Source organism: Macaca fascicularis, chromosome 10, assembly GCF_037993035.2.
Source record: "Macaca fascicularis isolate 582-1 chromosome 10, T2T-MFA8v1.1".
NCBI classification, from domain to species: domain Eukaryota; kingdom Metazoa; phylum Chordata; class Mammalia; order Primates; family Cercopithecidae; genus Macaca; species Macaca fascicularis.
Window position 1 is genome coordinate 17,435,649 of NC_088384.1, and position 25,833 is coordinate 17,461,481.

General features: G+C 40.9%; 1 long non-coding RNA gene across 4 annotated transcripts in view; it reads right to left on the reverse strand.

The window, feature by feature from the left end:
- Positions 1 to 5,974: 5,974 nt before the first annotated feature.
- Positions 5,975 to 25,833, reverse strand: part of LOC135965311 (uncharacterized) — a 199,017-nt gene continuing 179,158 nt past the window's right edge. For 3 of the 4 annotated variants that reach the window (XR_012418803.1, XR_012418802.1, XR_010578219.1), the window contains 2 exons: positions 18,586 to 18,699; positions 5,975 to 6,258 (listed from right to left, as the gene is read on the reverse strand). This is a non-coding gene — a long non-coding RNA (uncharacterized lncRNA). Of the gene's footprint in view, positions 6,259 to 10,874; positions 10,983 to 18,585; positions 18,700 to 25,833 lie in introns of all 4 variants that reach the window. The other variant, XR_010578218.1, reaches the window with a different exon arrangement.

The window sequence follows — 25,833 nt, forward strand, 5'->3', positions numbered from 1 at the left end:
AATAAAATGAATATTAAGTCAATTAACTAACTTGATAACTGAGTTTGTATCCTTCTTGTCCTCTGACTAGTTGTCTAATTTTAGGCAAGTTTGTTATAACTGCTTTCTGACTCACTTTCCATATCTGGAAAACAGGGATTATAGTAACCACCTTATAGTGTTTCGTGAGAAATAAATGAGCTTTTACCTGGAAAGAAAAGTAGAACAGTACCTGGCACATTCAATAAATGTAAGTATGACTGCATATTTCCACTCTTAGCATATGAGATAACATTCATCTGTTTAAGCATTTGGCCCATTAGATAGTGAGATTCTAAGGATCTGGATTTTAGTTTTCTCATCTTAAAATTCTCATGTGGAAAACAGGGTTAATTGTACTTACTTTGCAGCTGAGTTACAGGATTAGAGAGAGTTTATATAAAGCACTTAGTATAGTTCCTTAGAGTAGGTACTCAATACATTTTCTACTTTTATTACTATCATCACTATTAGTATTCTCTAGTGATTAGCACATTTCTAGCAATGAAAAGATTGTCCAAAGAACATTTTTGTGGATCAAATAGAAATAAATGGAATAGAATTGCTTCAGAAGCACCCCCGTTGTCCTCGGGACCTGAAGGATTACTATCGCCTCCCTCTGTTTCCTGAGTGGCAGGTCATCACTTGCTTTGGTTAACACTGAGCGGCGAGGGCTCACCCCTGCTAACTACTTAAAAGCTAATATTAGGTTTGCAAAAACTGCTTTTTAATGATCTTTAACGGCCCTCCAGAAAATCTCATTAGCAGGCACCGAATCACTTGAGGCTGTGCAGAGGAAGGTTGGCACACATGGTCGGAGGTCATCAGCTTCTATTTGGCTCTGATTGAAGGCAGCGCACGTAGCATCTATGAGCCACACAGAGGCCCCTCCACTAGCTGTCTGAGAGCCCATCTCTTCCCCCACTTTGTCCATCTTGTCTGGAGCCTCAGGCCTTCAGACAAGAGAACTGCAGTCCCCTGCCAGCTAATCTAACAGATGCCAGTCTCTTCCTGCAGAGCCAGATCCTCCCTGGTTTTAACAGCTAGGCATCACTCCTCTGCTCAAACACCCACCATGGCTCCCTATTGCCTCTTCACAAACTCTGAGCTTTTAACCAGGAGCCCCTTTCCACCTCTTTCACTTGCTCCTCGCGACTCCCCTACACTAACTATCCAAATCAAGGGAGTCAGGTTGCTCTGTCCCAGACCAAAAGTTTGTACTGTTTCTTCCTGCTTCCAATCTTTTTGCACATATAGTTTCCACTATTTGGATCACCACTACTCACTGCACAGCTGTCCCTGTGGCAATGTAGGGGAGGAGAGACAGTTCAGGACATGGATGCTATAGAAATGGATTCTTGTCCTAGCTTTACCCCTAAACAACTCTGAGAGCAGATAAATCACTCTTGCCCCCTATTTCTCCTCGTTGTTCAAAACACTACAGTGATAGTTCTAAACCTTGGTGATATTGACGTTTACAGCCAGATCATTATTTCTTATTGGGGTGACAGTGTGTATTAGTCTGTTCTTGCATGGCTATAAATAAATACCTGAGACTGGGTAATTCATAAGAAAACAGGTTTAATTGGCTCACAGTTCTGCAGGCTGTACAGGAAGCATGGCACCAGCATCTGCTTCTGGGGAGGCCTCAGGAAGCTTTTTCTCAGAGCTGAAGGCAAAGCAGGGGCAGGTACTTCACATGGTGAAAGCAGGAGCAAGACAGAGAGCGGGGGAGGAGGTGCCACACACTTTTAAATGACCAGATCTCATGAGAACTCACTATCACAAAGACAGCAGCAAGCTTATGACCTTATGATCCAAACGCTTCCCACCAGGCCCCACCTCCAGCATGGGGATTACAATTTAACATGAGATTTGGGCAGGGATAAATATCCAAACTCTATCAAGGTGCTACCCTGTTCATTGTAGGATGTTGAGGAGATGCACCTTAATTTACCATCACATACCCAAAGTAGTGCTTCTATTGTCTCCATTTTAGAGATAAGGAAAATGAGTCACAGAAAAGTTAGATCACTTGCCCAAAGTCACAATGTCAGAATCCACTTCCAAGAAGCTATGTCCAGATTCCCTCTTCTGAATCTGTAATGCCTCCTAGAATAAGCAGGTACTTTGAAATAAGAAAGACTGATATTTATATTCCAGCTTTAGCACCTATGAGCTCCAGAGTTTTGGACAAGCTGCAGCTCTGATTTCTTTAGTCAGTAAAATGGAGATAATACCTATGTCGTGAGACTGAAGTTTAAAAATAACATATAAAGCTCCTAGGATGGAGTCAATCCACAGAAGACGCTTAATGCAAAGGACTGGTGGTGATGGTGATTGAGATTTAAAAAAAAAAAAAAAAAAAAAAAAAAAAAAAAAAAAAAGTGGTGGTAGCCGGAGGGAAGAAACTATAAAATCCTAAAAAAAAAATAAAAAAAAAAAATAAAAAAAAAAATAGGCCAGCCCATGACTTTTTTCTTTATATTTATTTCCACGGTTTGGACAGGGCCTTGCAAAGAACAGATGCTGTAGCTGTCTTTCCAGGATCCTATATTATGGCTTGGCAAACTACATCTCACAGACCAAGCTGGCCCACCATTGATTTTTGTTAATAAAGCTTTAATGCAACACAGCCATGCCCGTTCATTTATACATTATCTACAGCTGTTTTTGCACCTCAGTGGCGGAGCCAAGTAGTTGTGACGCAGACTTATGGCCAACAAAGCCAAAACGATTGGCTACTGAGTCCTTGACAAAAAAGGTGTGTCTCCTTTAAAGTATAATTTGGATGGAAACACACCAAATGTGAAAATCTCCAATATCCCTTCCTGGATGAAAACCATTCTGTGATTTTTCTGAGTTCCCATCTCCAAGCTTACGTCTTCCATATTACCTTCTATAATTGACCTCACCCAGCTCAAGTTTTGCTGATTATTCTCTCTCATTGCCTCCCTCACACCCCAGATGAAGGCACTGCACTATTAATTTGCACCATCTCTCATGTTGTCAATTTGAAGGTGTCCCACAATTGCTTTCAGCAGTTGCTTCTGCAGACAAACCCCCAGTGCTTGCTCTAGGCTGGGGCCAAGGGCTGCCCCCTGAAGCTTGCTGACAGCTCAGCTGCTAGCCTCCAGATCACAGAAATGAGACCAACCTCACAATCACAGAGAACAAGATAGAAGACACAGGTGGGCCCACACTGGGCTCAACCTTTTGCTTCTTGATTTTTCCCCTGTCCTTCCTCATGGTTCCAGACCTGACTGGTCAGTACTACCATGCCTCTCAAAAGCTGTCCCTCTTATCCAGATCTGATAGGACAAAGTTATTTTTCAAGAAGAATTCAGAAACTGTAGAGGGGAATAAAACAATTTTTAAAAAATAAAGAAAACAGTTGAGTCAAACTTTTGCTTCCTAGGGACTTTTATTTTATTTATATATTTATTTTGGAGACAGGGTCTCACTCTGTCACCTGGGCTGGACTGCAGTGGCATGATCTTGGCTCACTGCAACCTCGGCCTCCCAGGCTCAAGCAATCCTACCTCACCCTCCTGAGTGACTGGGACTATAGGTGCACACCACCACTCCGGCTAATTTTTTGTATTTTTGGTAGAGATAGGTTTCGCCATGTTTCCCAGGCTGGTTTCCAACTCCTGAGCTCAAGCAGCAACCCACCTCCGCCTCCCAAAGTGTTGGGATTACAGGCATGAGCCGCCGTGCCCAGCTTAACTTCTAAATTAGCATTCCACTCCGAAATTCCGGTACTACAAGCATTCACAAAGTAACTGTATTAGTCTGTTTTCACGCTGCTGTTACAGACATACCCGAGACTGGGTAATTTATAAAAGAAAGAGGTTTCATTGGACTTACAGTTCCACGTGGCTGGGGAAGCCTCACAATCACTACAGCAAGCAAGGAGCACCAGGCAAAGAGAGCAGGGCAAAGGAGAAACTCCACCTTATAAAGCCATCAGATCTCGTGAGACTTATTCACTATCACGAGAACAGCATGAGAGAGACCCGCCCCCTGATTCAATTATCTCTCACCAGATCCCTCCCACAATACGTGGGAATTATGGGAGTATCCTTCAAGATGAGATTTGGGTGGGGACACAGCCAAACCATATCAGTAACTAATAGTTACAGATATGAGTTAAACAAACCTAGGGCAGGACTACTTGCCCAGCTGTGTGACATTGAGGCATCCTAAGTGCTTCTCTCTTCATTAGAAAAGAAAATTCTTCCCAGAAACATCCTGAAACTTCTTCCCTAGCCCTACTGGCCTGTGCAGATTTATATATTCTTGCCATATCTGCAAGGGGAGTCTGAGAAAGCAGGCAGTTCTGTTCAGTTTCTGTTGTGAAGGGTGGTCTCTCCCAGAAAAGAGTGAGAGGAATGGAAACTGAGCAGGAGCCATCAATGCTTGCAGTAGTGAGTTACCAGCATTTGAAAATATGTGGCCGGGCGCAGGGACTTATGCCTGTAATCTCAGCACTTTGGGAGGCCAAGTTGGGTGGATCACCTGAGGTCAGGAGTTCGAGACCAGCCTGGCCAACATGGTGAAACCCCGTCTCTACTAAAAATACAAAAATTAGCTGGGCATAGTGGCGGGTACCTGTAATCTCAGCTACTCAGGAGGCCGAGGCAGGAGAATCGCTTGAACCCAGGAGGCGGAGATTGCAGTGAGCTCAGATCGCACCATTGCGCTCTAGCCTGGGCAACAAGAGCGAAATTCTGTCTAAAAAAAAAAAAAAAGAAAGTAATAAAACATCTTCTTTCTATCTACAACAATGTATATTACTGTTTGCAAATGTCAGCTACCCAGAGGACCCGCCCTTTGAGCCCCCTTTCATTTTTCGCTCTGAAAAGGACAAGGGTCTCTTCTTTCTAACGGGTACTCTCTTACCCTTCAAAAGGCTTGAACTTTCTAACAGATTCCTCAGGTCACCTCCCCATTGAGTGATGAGAGCAGTACATGCTGGGAATGGGTTAGGACGGTAAGGAAGGAGGAACGTACCTGAATACTCACAGTTCCCATGTATCAGGCATTCTGTAATTAACTTTCCTTGTAAGACTTTATTTCATTCTCATCTAGGTAGACTTAATCATCACCAGTCACTCCTCCACTAGAATGAGGCAGGTGTGATGCCCAATGTTACACATTTAAGAAACCACTCTTTCTCGGGGTTTTGCCTATGGTGTCCCTGCACTGATATAACCTAGAGAGTTAGTGCCTCCTTAAATTTTGCTCGCTAGGCTTCTCACTGGCCTGAACCTCATCAGGCTGTGATCATCACCCTCGTGTAGTGAGAGGATCAGAGAGGTCGTAGCTTATCCAGAATTATATTTCTGAAAACAGACAGAGCTGTGATCGAAACCCAGTTTGCCTGACTCCAGAGAACTTGTGCTTCAACACTAGGTGATGCTGTGTTGAGTATGAGTGAGACAGGTCCCATGGAAACAGGGAGAGGGTATCACATGGAATGTGTTCAGAGAGCTGGGACCAACTGCTGGGCAACACATCTCAGGAAACAGGACTTCAGCCCATTGAGTACTCGTCCATCATGGGCCACATGTTGACCACAGCTGGTAGAAGGCAGGTGCCTTACCTCCCTGGTTCCCTGTCAGCCCCACCCATGCTCCATCGCCTTTTGTTCCATTCTTTTTGGGCAGCATGTGCTGTTCCCCCTGGTAGAATACACCTGCCAGTCTCCCTTCACACTCCTGAATCCTGCTTTCAGTTAATTAATTGAAAGTCTAAAATAGATCTTTACCCAACACCTCCCCGGTGTCACTCAGGAAGAGCTCCTCTACCAATTGGATACCTTGTTGTTTGACACGTCTTAGTTTAGATTTTTCTGCATGGCAGGTATTGAGGAAACTGATGTAGGGGCCAAGGGAAAACTTCCCCTTCACTCTCTGAAAGTTCACTGAAAATCACTGACAAAAGCAGACTGATAGGAGAAAAAGCATGCATATTTATTTGATCATAGTTTTACATAACATGGGAGCCTGCAGAATGAAGACCTAAAGATACAGGGGAAACTTTCCATTTTGTGCTTAGCTTCAACAAAGTATGGACAGTCATGCAGAAATATGACTGGACAAAAGGCATATGACTGAATGCTAACAGACGGAGTGGAGAAATCCAGCGAGGGTTGTCTAGATTCTTCTTAGATTCTCTGTGCAATTGTTCCTTCTGGGTATGGGGTAGGACCCTCTGGAATTAGGGTCTTATGACCTACAACCAAACAAGGTAAGCCATATAATTTCTTTATGGCCAATTTTTACACAGAAAGGTAGAGGGAAGTTATAATACTATTTTTAGGTTTTATGGCTGGCTTTGAGGAAAAAGTTCTGGTTTCTATGTCCTGCCTTGGGGAAGAGAGATTCTAGTTTCTATGGGTAGTCTCAGGGAAGAAGGAGGGGTCAGAGGCAGGAGGGTGGGAGAAAGTCACAGAAAAATGTTTGCTTCTGAGGCTTTCATTGTGTGGTACTGTTTTTTGAGCCCTACCACTGAGTAGCAGAGCTCTTTATCACATTCAGGCGAATTTCACAGGATAGTTTATCTAGTTGTGCCTGTGTTCTAGTAAATCTTAAGCATACTGAGTATAGATAGAAATTCATCTGTCTCCTAGAAAAGAGGAAAAGGTTCACATTGTGTTTAATAAGAGTACTTGCCAATCAAATATTAAATAGAGATGAGGCACTGTGCTAGTCTCCAACAAGGACACAGGGATATAAGTCCTGAGCTGTTCAGGCTCTGCCCTTCCTCTAATCTAATTTGTGGTCAATTTATTTCTACTGATATGTCCATTCTATCACAAACTTGGAGACCAATTTGTTTTTTTTTTTTTCTTTGAGACTAAGTCTCTCTCTTGTCGCCCAGGCTGGAGTACAATGGCACAATCTCAGCTCACTGCAACATTCTGATCTCAGCTCACTGCAACCTCTGCCTCCAAGGTTCAAGCAATTCTCCTGCCTCAGCCTCCTGGGTAGCTGGGATTACAGGTGCCTGCCACCACACCCGGCTAATTTTTGTATTTTTAGTACAGACGGGTTTCTCCTTGTTGGCCAGGCTGGTCTGGAACTCCTGACCTCAGGCAATCTGCCTACCTCAGCCTCCCAAAGTGCTGGGATTATAGGCGTGAGCCACCGCGCCAGGCTGAGACCAGTTTTTACTACCCTCCAAATCTATCCAGGCCCTGACTTCAGCTTTTATTCCCCTGGACTTGCAGGTGTATTCTACCGGGGGGGACACCAAATGCCACCCAAGATGAATGGAACAAAAGGGGATGGAGCCATGGATGGGGCTGACAGGAAACCAGGGAGGTAAGGCAGCTGCCTTCTACCAGCTGAGGTTGACATGTGGCCCTTGATAGACGAGCACTCAATGCAGTGAAGTCTTGTTTCTTGAAGTGTGTTGTCCACCAGTTGGTCCCAGCTCTTTGAACAAATTCCATGTGATACTCTCACTCTGTTTTTACAGTACCTGCCTCAATCAGACTCAAAGCAGTTGCACCCAATATTTAAGGGCAAGTTCTCTGGAGTCAGGCAAATTGGGTTTCAATCATAGCTCTGTCGGTTTTCAGAAATATAATTTTGGATAAGCTACGACCTCTCTGATCCTCTCACTATACCAGGGTGATGATCACGGTCAGATGAGGCTGAGGCCAGTGAGGAGCCTAGCAAGCAAAATTTAATGGGGTACTAACTCTCTAGGTTACATCAGTGCAGGGATGCCACGGGCACAACCCTGAGAAACAGTGCTTCCTTAAATTTAGCCCTAGGCATCACACTTGGCTCATTATATGAAATAGAATTTTGCTTTTATCATTCAACAATCAAGCCTCTACCTTATGTCTCAATTTTAGGAAGGAGATCTCTGTCTTACCCCACCAAATCTCACACATCTCCTGACTTAACCCCTCTCCTATCCCTGGGTAGACCTCATGGTGTAATGGAAAGAACCTCGACCTGGAGGGAGCGAGGTCCGCCTGGGAAAGCCTGAGCTGAAACAGAAAGTCTCTTGGCGTAAATACACGCTGTTGATACTAGTTAATGCTCAGAACACACAGATCATATGCCAGGGACTATTCTAAGTGCTTTATGTGGATTGACTCATTGAATCCTCACAGAAACTCTAAGAGGCAGGCATGGTGATTATGCCTGTCTGATCAATGAAGAGATGTAAGGCACACAGAGGTTAAATTGCTTGTCCAAGATGTTACAACTAGAGAGTTGTGGAGCCAGGACAGCCTGGAAATCCAGCTTGAGAGACTGCCCTCATAATGACGATGCTTCACTGTGACTCAGATAGAAATGTTAAAGGTAATGACAACAAAAATAAAAATGGAGATGTATTTTATTGCAATGAAAGATAATTCCAAGGTGCCACAAAGAGTGAATTTAAAGACAAAGAGGTGGCCGGACACGGTGGCTTATGCCTGTAATCCCAGCACTTTGGGAGGCTGAAGTGGGCAGATCATGAGGTCAAGAGATCAAGACCAACCTGGCTAGCATGGTGAAACCCCATGTCTACCAAAACTACAAAAATTAGCTGGGCATGGCGGCACGTGCCTATAGTCCCAGCTGCTTGGGAGGCCGAGGCAGGAGAATCCAGGAGGCGGAGGTTGCAGTGAGATGAGATCATGCCAGTGCACTCCAGCCTAGCAACAGAGACTCTGTCTCAAAAAAAAAAAAAAAAAAAAAAAAAAAAAAAAAAAAAAAAAAGATGAGGTGATCAGGCATTGAGATAAATATCCAAATTGGTATTAGAACAAAAAATGGACCTTAGGGGCTGGGACCAGTGTTTTGATACCCACCCAGGAGCAGGAACTGAGACCTCAGGCCTGCTTAAGGCAGGACCCTGGAACTGCTCTCACTCCATAAAGTGCATAGCCTGACTTGCTGTTTTGTCCACGAGACAGGGGTTAGAAAAACAGCCCATGACTTTTATTTCCAGATGAAATAGATGACCAAAGAAATCTTTCTGGCACAGAATTCGTTAAAATTCTGAATAAAATATAAAAACTAAGGAAATCTCCAGAGGTTTGAAAGGATGGAAAATATAGTTCAGAAGGAAAATTAGTATTTTTTCTAAGACTATCTACCAATTTCTGGTGACCTACAACTTAGGATTTAACAAACTATGCACCCAAAAGAATAGTAGACAAAACTTAGGACTTTCTTAGAGGGGACGTTGAATTAGGAACCCATAAGTTAAAACAAGATTGTCATAAGTGATTTAGGAAAAATAAAATAAAACCATAAATCTGCTTTTCAGAAAGCAAGGTTGGAATGTTTGCTTTTTTCTGGATAAAGTAGATTAAGGCTTCCCAAAGAATTTCTACCCACAAGCCCATCTGCACATAAGTTTGGGTCCAGAATTCACATGTGACTATAATCCAAAAAAATATTGCAAACCAAAAATGTAGTTGAAAGTAGTCCAGTGTTTTAGTAGTGCAGAGTATAAGTAAAATCCTCTTTTGAGGAATGTACTTTAACTCAGGTCTGTGAGGAATAACATTCCATGAAATATGTACTCACAGTAACAAATTACATAATGTATAGAAGCAAGCCACCATGATTAAGATTATAAAACAAGAATAACAACAAAACCCAGATTGCAGAACTGACTCATAAAGATGATCAGTGTTGGAATTAACATAGGCAAGAAAAAAAATTAGGATAGATAACATATTTAGAGAAATAAGCATTGAAAGTATGAAAAAAGGTATCCTCTTTCTCCCTAAAATAAACTATCAAAATTGGTCAGAAAAAAATGGAAAAAAAATCAAATGGAACTTTTGGAAATAATAAATGAATAAATAAGAATTACAAACTATGAACAAATTAGAGGGCATGTTATATAGAGATGATGACAATCTTGGTGAACTGAAAGATAGGTTTAATTAATTACCAAGATAGCAGTCAAGAAAGACAGAAAACAACAAACATGAAAAAGAAGTCAGGAGTCATAAAGTGTAGAGCAAGATGGTCTAACAATAATTAATTGGTGTCCAAAAGGAGAAAATGGAAAGACTAGAGAAAAGGAGGTCATATTTTAAAAGGTCATTATCTGAAAAATTATCAAAATCACTGAAAGGTATTACTGAAGGTATCACTGAAAGGTGCAGAATATAATAAATCCCAGAAAACAAAAATTCGTATTACTGTCAAAAGGCCTATAGACTGACAGCTGACTTCTCATCCCCAAAAATGGAGAAAAGAAGACAATGGACTAGTAAGTACTAAAAAAAACACTGTCAATCTAGAATACATGTATTCAAAGAAGCCATCTTTCAAGAACAAGGGTTAAATAAATATATTTTTAAAGGAAAACAAAAAATAATAGTATTTAGTGCCAAGAAACCTTCAAAGTTTGTACTTCAAAAAGAAGAAAAACAAGCTTCAAAAGAGGCATCAGATTAAAGGAAAGATAGCAAGAGAAGAAAAGTAAATATGGATGAATATAAACAATCTTAGAATGTGGAAAGGAATAAAATTATGCCTTATTTGTGATGTTAAACAAGAACTAAAATAAACATCATTTGTATCATTTGAAGGCAAGCAGCATAAAACATTCTATAGTTCTTTAATTGTGGAAGAAGATAAACTTTAGATTTGTTTAAAGTTAAATATACATGTGAAAACTTCCAGGATAACTACTAGAAGAAGAGAAAGTAATACCTTTAATATTGGTCTCAAGAAAAGTAGAATATGATAAATCTCAACTCACAGATGGCACAAAAGAAGATAAATTATAGAGATGCAGAACTTTCAAACAAAAATAAAACATATTACCTTTACTGTCTTCTACTACTTGGAGAAAGAACAAGGAAACTTGTTGACCACCTGAGCTAGAGGAAAAGAAAGTCATCACTGAATAATTAGTGCTCCAATACTGTGCCATGAAGCATGGAATCCAAATTAACACTGTCCATGTTGTTCAGGAACTCCAAACTAGAAAACATTTGAAGAAGTTGGTCCAGACAGGAAATCCAATAAGTCCTCCATACAGGCAAATGCTAAACTACTCAATAGGACATCTCCATAAATCAGGACATATACAATAGAATTTACAAAGCAAAATAAGTGCCACTACAGATGGGCTTGTAGTAAAAAATTACAAACTTCAAAATGAATAAATGTCAGTGAATGCTGTCAGACATAGCAAATGTTAGAGTCACACCCTCAGAACCATGAATAATAATAATACAAATTAACAGCACTATTTTGTAGACATGGTAACTCAGTGTCAGGGAAATTTATCTGTCTTTCTAGCCTTCAGTATGTTACATTTTACCTAGTATTCCGACATGTTTGGAGCCAAGGATAGATTGGGATGGGCTTTCAAGTTAAGTATGTTTAAAATATTCAAGGAGATGAAGGAAGAAAGAGGGTCAGTAATTTAATAGCAGAGAGAAAAAAAAAATACTAGCAGATTTGAGGAAGAACCAAATACAAATTGTGGCAATGAAGCATATAGTAATAGAACAAATAGATAGGCCAAATGGTAAATTTCTAACTAAATTTCAGTTATACCACCTATTAACTATTCTCAGGTTAAGTTTATTTCTCTGAGCCTTAGTTTCCACATTTATGAAATGGTCTCGTAATATGTAGCTCATAAGGTTATTGTAGAATTTAAATGAATATACAAAGACTGGTATATAGTTTGTCTTAACTTTGTTCCTTTTTCATACTTCTGCCTAGTGTTTTGTCTTGTTTAATAATTAATACTTGGATTTTCCACTACTAGACTGTAAGTTCTTTACAAACAAAGTCTAGTACAAAGTTTGCATATAGAAAGTTCTGGATAAATACAATTTTATATGATAAAAATATTATAAAACATACAGCGTATAAGGAAAGTAAAATATATTTTAAAATAAAAATAAAGAGAAAATCAAGGTGGAAAATGAAATAAATCTAGGAGAAATGTCAGTATCCAAATACACTAACAAATTCTGAACAATTGCCCCAAATTTGGATTTATGATTCCTGGAATTCAGTCATACCTACTGAGGTAGATCCAGAGTCAACAAGCTTTTTCTGTCAAAGACCAGAGAGTAAATATTTTAGGCTTTGCGGGTAATATAGTCTCTGTTGCAACTACTCAGTTCTGCCATTAGAGTGCCAAAGCAGACACAGACAATATGTAAATAAATAAGCATGGCTGTGTTCCAATAAAACTTTATTCATAAAAACAGGCTACAGACTGGATTCAGCCCACAGAACTTAGTTTGTCAAATTCTAAGATAGGCTACCTTTTCTCTAAGCTCTTTTGCATTTAGACCCCACTTTTATTAGTTCTTATCACACTATATGGATATTATAAATATACAACTGCCTCCACAATTAGACCACGAATTTCTCCAGATTAGGAACATGAATGATTAACTTTTACAACCTTAATAGTAGTAAGCAAAGGCTTGGCATAGAATAGGAAATTTATAAATATTTGTTGTGGAAATGGATGCTTGGGGGAAAGTCTAATTGAATCTGTACTGGTCTTAGTGACTTACTTGACAAATAGAATTTGGCAGAAATGACATTGGGGAAGTTCTGAAACTAGGACATATGAAATCTTATAGCTTCTGCTTGGGTTTCTTGAAATACTCTTTGGAAACCCTGAGCAGCTATGTAAGAAGTCAGACTGCTCTGTGGAGAGGCCCTAAGACTACATGGAAAAGGAGAGTGCCTGACTACATCAAGCCTTCCAACCATCTCCATCAAGGCACCAGGCATGTGAACAAGCCATCTTGTACCCTGCAGCCCAGACCAGCTACCAGGCAAATACCATGAGTGACGCAAGTTGATGCAGGATGGAGCAGAAGAATCATCCAGCTGAGCCCTGTCTGAATCCCTGACCAATGAAATCATGAGATACCATAAAATGGTAGTTATTCTAGGCTACCACATCTTGGGGTACTTAGTTATACAGAATCAGATTACTGGAACATTTGGAAACATAAGCACACCATTGAGGTAAGCTCCATTCATGTTTCTGAGTACCACTGTCTAAGGGCATTCTTTCTTCAGGCAGTCCTCAGGGTCCTCCTGCCCTGCCTTATCTCTTTCTCAGAGGACTTCTGGCTGCTCTTCACCTTTGATATTTGGCCTTCAGGACCTACAGTAATCCCTACTGCTTCCCAAAGGCTTTGTGGACTCTCCCCAGGCCATGGTCAGCACTTTATTCTCTGCATACCAATAGCATGTATTTCCTGAAAAAACTTTGAATCCTTTGAAAATTCTGACATGACTCTTGCCTAAAATTGTGTTTAAATCTTGCCTGGGCTTTTACATTTCTATGTTCCTGTATTTGCAGGAGAGTGGGCTGTATGACCTCTGAGCTCTCTTCCAGCTCATCGATTCCAGGATTACATCTAAGATTTGTGAGCACTTACTCTAGTCAGATCTGAACTTCTTCTCTTTAGGTATTTTTCAGGGATAAGGCCTGGGACAATCGTTTTTTTAGGAGTCTCGCTCTGTCATCCAGGCTGGAGTGTAGTGGCATGATCTCAGCTCACTGCAACCTCTGCCTCCCGGGTTCAAGTCATTCTCATGCCCCAGCCTCCCAAGTAGCTGAGACTATAGGCATGCACCATCACGCATAGCTAATTTTTGTATTTTTAGCAGAGACAGTGTTTCGTCATGTTGGCCAGGCTGGTCTCAAATTTCTGGCCTCAACTGATCCACCCATCTTGGCTTCCCAAAGTGCTGAGATTACACTGCGCCTGACCTGTTCTGCCTTTATATGGGGTGAGCATGAAAGTGGCCTTGCAGAAAGAAATATACATCTTGGACTCTGAAACCAAGCAGACAAAGCCTAGGTATTTTGAGGTGCTCTGAGGATCACTAGGGAAGATCACTTGGGGATCTCCAGCACCTGGAGACCTTGGGAAGTGGAGGTCGTGCATAGCCTTTCCTATCAGACAGGGACCCTCGGGCCCAGCTCACAGGTTGCTAGGCAACCTGGAGAGAGCTCAGCAGGGTCACTGGGTCATTCTTGTCTGCACAGGGACAAGAAGGATGCGCCCCCTCTCCCTCTCAAGTCCACCAAACCTTGGTCTCTTCTATTTTGCCTTAGAGTCTAAAACAATCCTAAACCCCTGCCTTTGTGTTGTCAGGCCCCATCCCCCATGAGCTTTGCCCAATGGAGAACAAACATGCTCTGTGCCTCATCCGTGCTGTCAAGAATTTCTTTTTCTCACACTCTGCATCCTTGAGCAGTCCTTCATGAAACCACAGCAGATGTTTCTCAGTCCTTTCATTTTCCTTTTTCAGAGGAATTGTAATCGGCTGCGCTTTAATTAGGATCTCCCCGAGGATACTTCGGCTTTCTTCCACACCCGGGAGTTTGCAGATTCCCTCTTAGTGCACCAGGCTGATTAGATTTCTTAATTCCCTAAAATATGCTGTCTTGAAGCCTAATACCCTTGTAGGGATGAGGTCTGTTTCTCTCCCTCTCCTCTTGTTACAGTGCTAAATCCAGGCAGTGGTCACCCTCACGGCACTTGCTTCTTCCCTGGCTTCGGACCCCTTTTTTGGATGGGTAAGTGGTCTCTTAAAAGCAACCTCTCTTTGCATGAACAGCCTCATGGAAGCTGAAAAGTGCCCTCTGCACAGATTTTAAAAGTCCTCTCCTGGCCAATAGGTTGGCACCAGTCTCCTGAGTTGGATCTAAATTGGGGTAGGTGCCTAGCGTAAGCCTTGTCCAGGTTTAGTTGTAGCTTCTCATTTATTCACAGTCAATTATTGCATGAATTTTTATTGTGTTCCTAACATGTGCCATGGTGATATAATGGCTAACATGGTTCCTAATTTCATGGAAATTATAGAGATCAATAAGTGAAAAGATAGTTGAATCCCATGTGATGCTGTAAGAGGTGCTTTGCACAAAGCCTGACTCCTTGGCAGGCGTTTAAGTCTTTGAGGTATAGAGAAAGATTTCTGGGAAAAGCAACATCTAAATTGAGACTTGAATAGTAAGTGGGAGTTTTCGGAAGACTGAGAATGGGATGAGAAGGTATGGTAGAAGAGAGGAGAGCATTCTAGGCAAAGGGAAGACCCTAAGGTGAGAGACAGTGAGGCTTGTCCTGGGACCTGCAAACAACTCTTTGTTGCTGGAGTGTAATGCAATGGGCAGGGAACTAGGGGAAGAGGCAGCGGAATGAGGAGTGTTGAGAAATGAAGATGGAAAGGTAAGCTGGGGCCAGAGCATGCAGGAAATTGTGAGTCTCGTGAAGTCATTTGTGCTGCATCAGGTAGAGGTGAGTACCCTCCCTTATTTCTTTAATAGTATGGAGATTAGCACCTGGCACATCCCAGGAACTGGGAGAGCCGCTGAGTACTCACACCATAGTTAAGGCTGGTCCCGGCAGCAGATGCCACTGAAACCTAAAACACACACCATCTCTGCTCTTTGAAGCCTGCAAACCTTCTGACAAAGCAGCAGCCTTGAAGAGACAAAATGGGTCCAGCAGGGAATTAGACAGAAAATATTTATAGCCTTGGTGAACCAAGAGCTGGGTGTTCTGGGCTGTTGAAGAAAATGGAGTGATGGGATAGAAGCTGCTTTCAACTTCTTGCTGTCAGTATCACCACCACTACTTCCAAGCATGGTCCAATATCCACCCCAAGTGGATGCTATTGTTTGTTTTTTGTTTTTGTTTTTGTTTTTTGTGTTTTGTGTTTTTTGAGACGGAGTCCCGCCCTGTCGCCCAGGCTGGAGTGCAAGGTCACAATCTCGGCTCACTGAAACTTCCGCCTCCTGGGTTCACACGATTCTCCTGCCTCAGCCTTCCGAGTAGCTGGGATTACAGGCACCCGCCACCACACCCAGCTAATTTTTGTATTGTTAGTAGAGACAGGGTTTCACCATGTTGGCCAGGCTGGTCTTGAACTCCTGACCTCGTGATCCGCCCACCTGGGCCTCCCAAAGCGCTGGGATTACAGGCGTGAGCCACTGCACCCGGCAGATGCTATTATTAATATGTGCCACAGATATATGGGTTGCCTTTTTTATTTTATGAAGTTTTAAAAATCTACAGTTTGTCTCAAAATCTTCTTTTTGGGCTATAAAACAGAAGAATGGAAGAAGGAGGCAGAAACGGCCGTCGTGTTTGTTATTTTTTGTGTGTTCATATTCAGGGTAAAGCAGAGAATCAAGCTCTCCATTCCTCTCTAGGAGGACCCAAGGCTAGGAAAAAAGAAAGTTTTTGGATATCAGAAATCAGAACAGGCCTGGAGTTAGGGAAAAAATTAGGAAAGACACAGACTGAAGCAAAGGAAGACATCAGAAGTTGAGGTTGGCCAAAGGACAAAACTACAAAACGCCAATTACAGATTGAATCAAATCATCAGCTACTGAATATTACAACATTCACCATGGAGAGTAACAATAATATGCATTTATCAGACATTCACTATGTGCCAGGCACAACATTTTATGGAAGATGAACGGGTAGATAGACAACATATATGAGCACATAGCTATGTAAGTAGGTAGATAGGTAGCAGGATTCTCTGTCTTCCTATACCTTCTGGTAAGAAGATAAAAGCTAATGACTTGAAAAGCATAACTGTGCATTCAATATTCATAGAAAGGGTCTATGTGTGGTAGGAAAGACACACAGGACAGGCATGCTTGTCAATCAAAAGATTACGGTAGTGTGGTAAACTAGCCTTATAAGCCTAGATGAGGATTATTGGTGCAGTATTAACCCTCACAGGAATAGATACCTGGCTGTGTTTTACTGCTCCAGGTGGTTGAAGAAAACTGGGATAAAAAGTCAAGGCAGTGGCCAGGTGCAGTGGCTCAAGCCTGTTATCCCAGCACTTGGGGAGGCCAAGGCGGGCAGATCACCAGGTCAGTCAGGAGTTCAAGACCAGCCTGGCCAACACGGTGAAACCCCATCTCTACTAAAAATACAAAAAAATTAGCCAGACATTGTGGTGGGCACCTGTAGTCTCAGCTATTCAGGAGGCTGAGGCAGGAGAATCACTTGAACCTGGGAGGCAGAGGTTGCAGTGAGCCAAGATTGCACCATTGCACTCCAGCCTGGGCAACAGAGCGAGACTCCATCTCAAAAAAAAAAAAAAAAAAAAAAAAAAAATCAAGAAGGAACCCAAGGCAGATGGGTCTCAAATCTTCTCCCCATGCCACTTCGCCTTTGCAGTTTTCCATCTCCCCCACCCAGCAACAGAAGCAGATGCAGGAATCCTGAGATACAAAAGGAGGCTAAAAACTCGATAATTGCTAGGGAATAATGATAGTCTAAGAAAGAAGGAGAAGAGGAGGGAAGGGGGCTTGGTGAGAAAGATGGGAGTCTGCTCCACATTCTTCCCTAGCTGGGAGACTGTCTGCAAGGGCACCTGGAGGCTGGCAGCTGGTACTATGAGCTGCTATAAAAGCCCTGTTATCCAGAATGATTAGAAACAGCTAGTTGAAAAGATGGTTAGAGAAATCTTTTAAAAATGAAATATACATACCCTAAAGCTTTGGTTTCAACCTAAAACATATGACTGCATATTTGTTTGCCTTTTGCCATGGGGCCCACACCGCCGTTCTTGGAGCCGGAGCCTGCAAATTGGATATCCCTATCTTCTTTTATGAACCTCCTTTACATTTCAATTCTAGTTTAAAATCTTTTAAAATGGGATGAGGGTGTCAAGAAACACATGAAACAATCTGAGTGAACAATCACTTCCCATTTTACCATTGTTTTCCAACCGCTTAGTATTACCTCACATACATCTGATGGCACAGCATTTCTAAATAACAACTTTTTCAAGCTTCTCTAACTAATTTCACTTAGTTTTTTTGGAGACACTGCTCTATTTCCTCGTACATGCACATTTTATCAACTTATATAATATCTAATTAGGTTAAAATAACAAGAGTAGCAGGATATCAAATAGGACTTTCACTGTTAACCCAGAATTAGCTACTAAAACTCAAAGCAAATGGCAGAGTGGCCTCTAGTTGCCCACATTCTAAAGGAAAATGAGTATTAGGAGGCCACACACACCCCTTCAGGGTATCAAGGGGAGGCTAAAACCCTCAAATCTTCTTTCTACATAAGCAGATGAATGACTGGAGGAAGAGACGGAATTCCAGGATATCAGCAGGACAAGGTCATGTGTGGGTCTGTTTATTGGGAGCAGAAGGGTCACTCCTCGTTTCACGACATAAAAGGAAGACTCTTAGGTATGCCCAGGAGAGACTGGGGCACGTGCAATGATGATAGTCTAGCATTTTGTTTGGTTGGAAGATGGTCGGACATCGGACTTTCTGATCTGCCCCTGCTCCATGCCTATTTGAGCAGAGGGAGGACAACATTTGGAGACATGCCAGGGCAAAGAGGAGGAACCAGCAGGAAAAGGTGCAATCCCACAGTTGAGAATGAGGAGACTCTGTGGGTTTGTGGACACTGAAGAATGCGGCCAGGAGCTTGGGACCAGAGCTGGTTACTGGTGAGGGGACGTCCTCAGCAAAAGTCTACAAGCTGGAATACAGGCCATGAGCTGAGGGATGTCTATCTTGGACCCATGCACGTGCCCCTGTAGAGAGTCCACATGGAAGTGCCCACCACACAACGGGCATCTCTGGGAATCAGTGATGGACACTTGGCCTGTAGCCTGATTCATTTCTCCCCTTTTCCAGCTTGTACCCCTAGAGTTAGAAAGAACAGATGTTGTAATCATTGTGAAGAGGAAAGGAAATAATTTTAGAAACTGTCTGTAAAACACATATAAATATATAGATACCTAACAGTAAAAAGAATGATAGCAAATCTTTCTATGACACCTACTAGGCACTATTCTAAACACTTTACCTATGCTAATTCATTTCTAAATATTGATGTTTATATTGATATTTAGGAATATATAAGAACATACCTAGACATATGTATGCCTTTTAGCCTATAGAAATGAAACTTATTTATCCAAAGTGAGCACATGAAGCAGTGTTAGTTGCTGACTCAGCAGCCTCCTCCACCATTCCTTTTTTCTAACAGAACTCAATTTTATTCTGAGTAGCCACATGCCCATCCCCAAGCGATGAATCATGACTGTACTTCTCTTTGCCATATGACCCTGCTTTTTTGAAATAGATGAAAACTTTTCAGAAAGGTTTTGCTTTCCTGATTAAAGGGACAGATTGCTGGAGCTCTTCCTTCTTCCTTCTTTCTCCTTGGACACAGATGTGGCATCTGGAGCTACAGCAACCATTTTGCATTTATTAGGTAATAAATATGAATAGGCAAAGCAAGCCTGCTAAGGCTAGTGGAACAGAAAGATGAAAAGACGCATAGTCTTTGACTGTATTACACAGCAGCTGAACCAACAACACACTTCTAAATGGGGAGGGCTGAAAGTGGGCATTGTTTAATCCTGGGTTATGTTTCATGTTATTCACAAATGAAAACATTCATAATTAACAGTATTCATCCCCAAATAGACATATACCTAAATTACAATATAAAATAGATTTAATAGATTTTAAAGCCCCTCTATTTTGTTTAGTTTTATATTTAAGTGTATTATATCAGTGATCCAATGTAAGTGGATAGAACCGTGTCAATTGTATATTAAAAAACAAGGCCTTTTCAGAATAGTTGAAATGAATTCTTAAGAGTAATATATCAGTAGTACTCTAACTGTAAACACTAACTTCTATATAATTAGTCAGTCTGAAATGAAAAGGGATTGAGTGATTTGAAAATGTGGTTCCGATTGAAAATATATGTGTGTGTGTGTGTGTGTATATATTCTGATTTCATATGTATATATGAAATTGTAGGGCTTTACCACAGCAAATGAAATTATATCTCATTTCTCTAAGCACCTCTGTTCTAACTATAAGAAGATGAGATTTTAAATGACACAGTTTTAATTATTGCAGCTCTGTGAAACATTTTGAAATTAGGAAGTATAATGCCTCTAGCTTAGTTTTTCTCTTTCAAAATTGTTTCGACTATGTGGGGTCTTTTGTCACTCCCTATGAACTTTAGAATTGTTTTTTCTATTTATGTAAAATATGCCATTGGCATTTTTATAAGTATTGCATTGAATCTGTAGATTGCTTTGGGTAGTATGGACATTTTAATAATATTAAGTCTTCCAATCCATTAACCCAGAATATCTTAATACCTTTCCATTCATTTATGTCTTCTTTAATTTCTTTTTTTTTTTTTTTTGAGAGCTCCGCCTCCTGGGTTCACGCCCTTCTCCTGCCTCAGCCTCCCATGTAGCTGTGACTACAGGCATCCGCCACTGCGCCCGGCTAATTTTTGTATTTTTAGTGGAGACGGGGTTTCACCGTGTTAGCCAGGATGGTCTTGATCTCCTGACCTTGTGATCCACCCGCCTCGGCCTCCCAAAGTGCTGGGATTACAGGCATGAGCCACCGCGCCCGGCCGTCTTCTTTAATTTCTTTCATCAATGTTCTATTGTTTTCATTGTATAAACCTTTCACTTCCTTAGTTAAGTTTATTCCTAAGTATTTTATTCTTTTTGATGCTATCATAAATGGAATTATTTTCTTAATTTGCTTTTTAGGTAGTTTATTGTTAGTGTATAGAAATAACAGCTGATTTTTTTTATGTTGATTCAGTGTCCTGCAATTTTACTGAATTTTTTTATTAGTTCTGTTTTGTTTATGTGTATGTGTGAAGTCTTTAGGGCTTTCTAATTAAATCATGTCATCTGTAAACAGAAAATTTTACCTTTCCAATTTAGATGCTTGTATTTCTATTTCTTGCCTAATTGCTCTGACTAGGACTCCCAGTTCTATGTTGAATGGAAATGACTAGAGCGAACATCGTAGCCTTCTTCCCTATCCTACAGGGAAAGATTTCAGCTTTTCACCATTGAGTATGATGTTAGCCGTGGGCTTTTCACATACAGCCTTCAAATTGCTGAGTTAAAATCCTTCTTAGTCCTAGTTTGTTGAGAGACTTTTTATCATGAAACAGTGTTGAATTCAGCCAAATGATTTCTCTGTGTCCATTAAGATGATTATATGATTTCTTTCCTTCATTCTGTTAATGTGCTGTATTGTTGTATACAATTAATTAATTTTTGTGTGTTAGACAATTCATACATTTCAAGGATAAACCCAACTTGGTTATGGTGTGTGATCGTAAAACTACTTGGGAAGCTGAGGTGGGAGGATCACTTGAGCCTAGGAGGTGGAGGGAGGATCACTTGAGCCTAGGAGGTGGAGGGAGGATCACTTGAGCCTAGGAGGTGGAGGCTGCAGTGAGTCGTAATTGCACCACTGCACTCCAGCCTGAGCAACAGAGCAAGACCTTGTCTAAAAGAGAGGAAAAACACACACACACACACACACACACACACACACACACACACACACACACAACAGAAAAAGAGAGAGAGAGAGAGAGAGAGGACCAACGGAACAGAATAGAAAGCCCAGGAATAAACCCACGTGTATATGGTTAACTGATCTTTGACAAATACGCTAAGAATACACAATGGGGAAAGAAAAGATAGTCTCTTCAACAAATGCTGTCAAAAAAACCCTGCTTTTTTCTTACTCCACACACAGGAGTCAACTTAAAATGAATTAAAGACTTAAAGATAAGACCCAAAAGTTCAAAACTCCTGGAAGAAAATATAGGGGAAAAGCTTTATGACATTGGTCTTGGCAGTGTTTTCTTAAATATGATACCAAAAGCACTGGCAACAAAAGCACAAGTTAACAAGTGGTACTTCATCAAACTAAAAAGCTTCTACACAGGAAAGCAAATGATAGAGTGAAGGGCAACCTAAGGAATGGAAGAAAATATTCGCAATGCAAACCATATATCTGCTAAGAAGTTAATTTCCAAAATATGTAAGGAACTGCTATAAATCAATAACAAAAACAAACAAATAACCCAATTAAAAATGAGCAAAGAGGCTGGGCGCAGTGGCTCACGCCTGCAATCTTAGCACTTTGGGAGGCCAAGGTGGGTGGGTCACCTGAGGTCAGGAGTTTGAGACCAGCCTGGCCAACATGGCGAAACCCCATCTCTACTAAAAGTACAAAAAATTAGCCAGACATGGTGGCGGGTGCCTGTAATCCCAGCTACTCAGAAGGCTGAGGCAGGAGAATCACTTGAACCCAGGAGGTGGAGGCTGTAGTGAGCCGAGATTGAGCCACTGCACTCCAGCCTGGGTGACAGGGTGAGACTTTATCTCAAAAACAAACAAACAAACAAACAAAAAAGAGCAAAGAACTTCCATAGACATTTGTCCAATGACATACAGATGGCCAACGGGTATATGAAAAGATGTTCATCATCACTAACCATCAAGGAAATACAAATCAAAACCATATAAGATATCAACTTACACTTGTTACAATGGCCATTTTCAAAAAACAAACAAACAAACAAAAGGTAAAAGGTAGCAAGCATTGGCAAAGACATGGAGAAATTAGACTTTTGTATATTGTTAGTAGAAATGCAAAATGTTTCAGCTGCTATGGAAAAGAGTATGAAGGTTTCTCAAAAAATTAAAAATAGAATACCATATTCCAGCAATTCCATTTCGAGGTATTTATCGAAAAGAATTAAATCAGGTTCTCAAAGAGATATTTACACTCTCATATTCATTGCAGCATTATTTGCAATAGCCAAGATATGGAAACAACCTAAATGCTCATTGATGGATAAAGGATGGATAAAGAAAATGTAGTGTGTGTGTGTGTGTGTGTGTGTTTACATATACATATAATGGAATTTTGTTCAACCTTGAAAAAGAAGAAACCCTGCAATATTCATCAATGTGGATGAACCTGGAAGACATTATGCTGAGTGAAATAAGCCAGTTACAGAAAAACAAATATTACGATTCCACTTATATGAAATATCCAAAATAGTCACATTTATACTACCATAAAGTAGAATTTTGGTTGCCAGAGTCTAGAAGAAAAAGGAAATAGGCAATTGCTATTCAACAGATGCAGTGTCAGTTTTGCAAGATGACTATGTTCTAGAGATCTGCTGTACAACATCATGCTTGCAGGTAACGATATGATCTTATCCACTTAAAAATTTGTTAAAAGGCTAGATTTCATGTTAAATGTCCTTACCACAATAATAAAAAGAGTGAAACAGAAGAGGTGTGCATAGTAGCTGGGTTTCCTTAAAGCAAGAGAGAGAGAGAGAGAGAGAGAGAAAGGGAAAGATTTAGAATTGAAAAAGAATACATGATTTAAAAAAATAAAAAGATTCCTTCAATACTAGTTAGGAATAAATAGGAAGAAGAGAAGTCAAACTGCATATTGGTCTTCATTAACTTTTGCTACGTCTGCCTTCACATCAAGCTGTACAGGGTGGCTGATGTTAATTCACATTGTGCTTTATCAAGCACCCTGTGTGTTTGTCTCCATTTTGGTGAAGATTTGCATCCGGCCCCAGGCTAGAAGGCACTCTCAGTAAATGTTAACCACTTGGCCCTAATGCACCTGAATGGACCATTCTTGATACAAATTAATCTGCTCTGAGGAAGGATTCACAGAACCTTCAAATTTTGAAAAGCAGAAGCCAGAAAAGTATCTTGATCAAATCTCTTTTGATTGCAAATAATAGAACCCAACTCAAGCCAGCCTTTAAAAAGGGGTCGAGGAGTGGCTGTTTGTGGTTCATTCAAAGGAAAAGCTTTGTATTTAGTTTTAAGTAAGGCTAGATCCAGTGGGTCAGACAATGTTGACAGGATCAGTTTCTATTCCTCAACTCTGGTCTTTATTGCATTTGCTTAATTATCAGCCATTTCCCCGCCACACTGGTAGAAACAGCAGGGCCAGAGTGCAGAAGTTCCTGCAAGCTCCATGCTTACATGAACCAAGCTTCTAGGCAAATGGAAAGAGAACTTCTCTGTTCCAGAAGGTCATACAGAAGTTCCATCACTGTATCTCACTGATTTTCAGATTGGGTTACAGGCCCATCCTGAACCAACTGTAGTAAAAGAGAGATCATATTATCAATGACTGAGCTGGGATTAGGTATCTCTCCCTGGGGCTAGGGGTTATATCCCTGGGGCTATGACACAATGACTGAGTGGGCTGGGAGTGCTTTCCTGAAATATTGGACACTGTAATAAAGAGAAGGGGAATGGGTCCATTGTAGGAAAACTCAGATGTTTTATACAGATATGGGAAGTTACTGAACCACCATTAACTGAGTGTGTACTATGAGGCTGAAGAAGCTATGAGCATTGAGTCTTTTAATCTACACCATACTTGCAGAGGTAGATGTAATTATCCCTATTTTACAATAGAAGAAACTGAGATGTGGAATATTTAGAAAACGTTTTCCAGCGTCACGAAACTAGTAAGTCAAATTGCAGAGACGCTAACACACGTTTCATCCTAAAGTGCCTACTCTCCGGTGTTTTGCCTTCCATTGCCCCATATATAAACCGACGAATGAGTCAAGCAAGTTCCTATTCCATCTGAGGTGGGATAAGCCTAGTGCTTATCTTCTGTTCTGCCTGGGGGTCAGTAGGTTATTTCAAAGACAAGCTGAGAATTAAACAGTACCTTGAAGTGGGAACAGAGTTAGTAAATTGAGAAGAAAAGATACAAACAATATTGTGAATATTGAATATTCTAAATCTGTTAAAAATGTACCAAAGGAAAAAAGACTGGAATCACAAATCCAAAAAGGATGAGAATAAGGGTTTCAGGGAGTTAAGATTTGAGGAATTATTTTCTACTTTAGATTTTCCTGATCTTTCCAAATATTCTACCATGAGAATGATTTATTTTTAATCAGAGAAAAATCTATTAAAAACAATCTTGCAAGTATAGGGTGAGAAAAGGTAAAATAACCTCTATGATATTTGAATCGGGTTGATAAGCTGGAAAAAGCTGTAAAAATCTTGTCAGGTTTCTGTGAATAAATTTTTTAAAAAAAGGAAGCATTGGAGTTAATAGCAAATTCTCTGCATGAACAGAAGTTAATATTTTCATGCCCTCCAGCACTCAGGGGCCAGCAGCCCACAGTGCATGTACATATATTAACAACCTGGACACGGGTACAAATAGCAAGGTTGAAAAACTCGCTGACTCAGGTTGGTGGAGATGAAGCAAGGACAAACTCGGAGAATTCCTCCTGGAAGATTTGGAACTTCTAGGATTGTAGGCAGAAGAAAAGGTGAGCAATGGATCTAAGAAAAAGAAAGGAAATAGGTTCTTCCTCTGGGGTACAGGGCCCTGAACAATTCTCAGTGGGGGAGGGATCCTAGTTCTCACCTACATTAGTCTGTGTTCTCTAGAGAAGCAGGATGGATAGATAGATAGATAGATAGATAGATAGATAGATAGATAGATAGATAGTAGATAGATGATAGATAAAAAATAGATAGATAGATAGATAGATAGATAGATAGATAGATAGATAGATAGATAGATAGATAGATAGATAGATGTTCTGTCTCTCAAAAACATCAAACTCCAATTGAGAGATATTCTATAAACAACTGCCCTGTAAGAGAGGGAGAGGGAGAGAGAGAGAGAGAGAGAGAGAGATTTAGGTATAGTTCTAAGGTCTAAGAGCTGGAGAGCTTGCAGATTTAGATGTAGATTCCAGTCCAAGTCCGAAGGTCTGAAAACCAGGAGAAGCACCAGAGTAGACCAATGTTCTAGCCAAGCAGTCAGGCAGAGAGAAAGACAAAGACTCCTTCCTTCCATCCTCCTTTATGTTCTATTCATCCTTTGTCATCCTTTATTTTCTATTCAGGCCCTCGGTGGCTTAGATAATACCCACCCACATTGGGGAGAGCCATTCCCTTT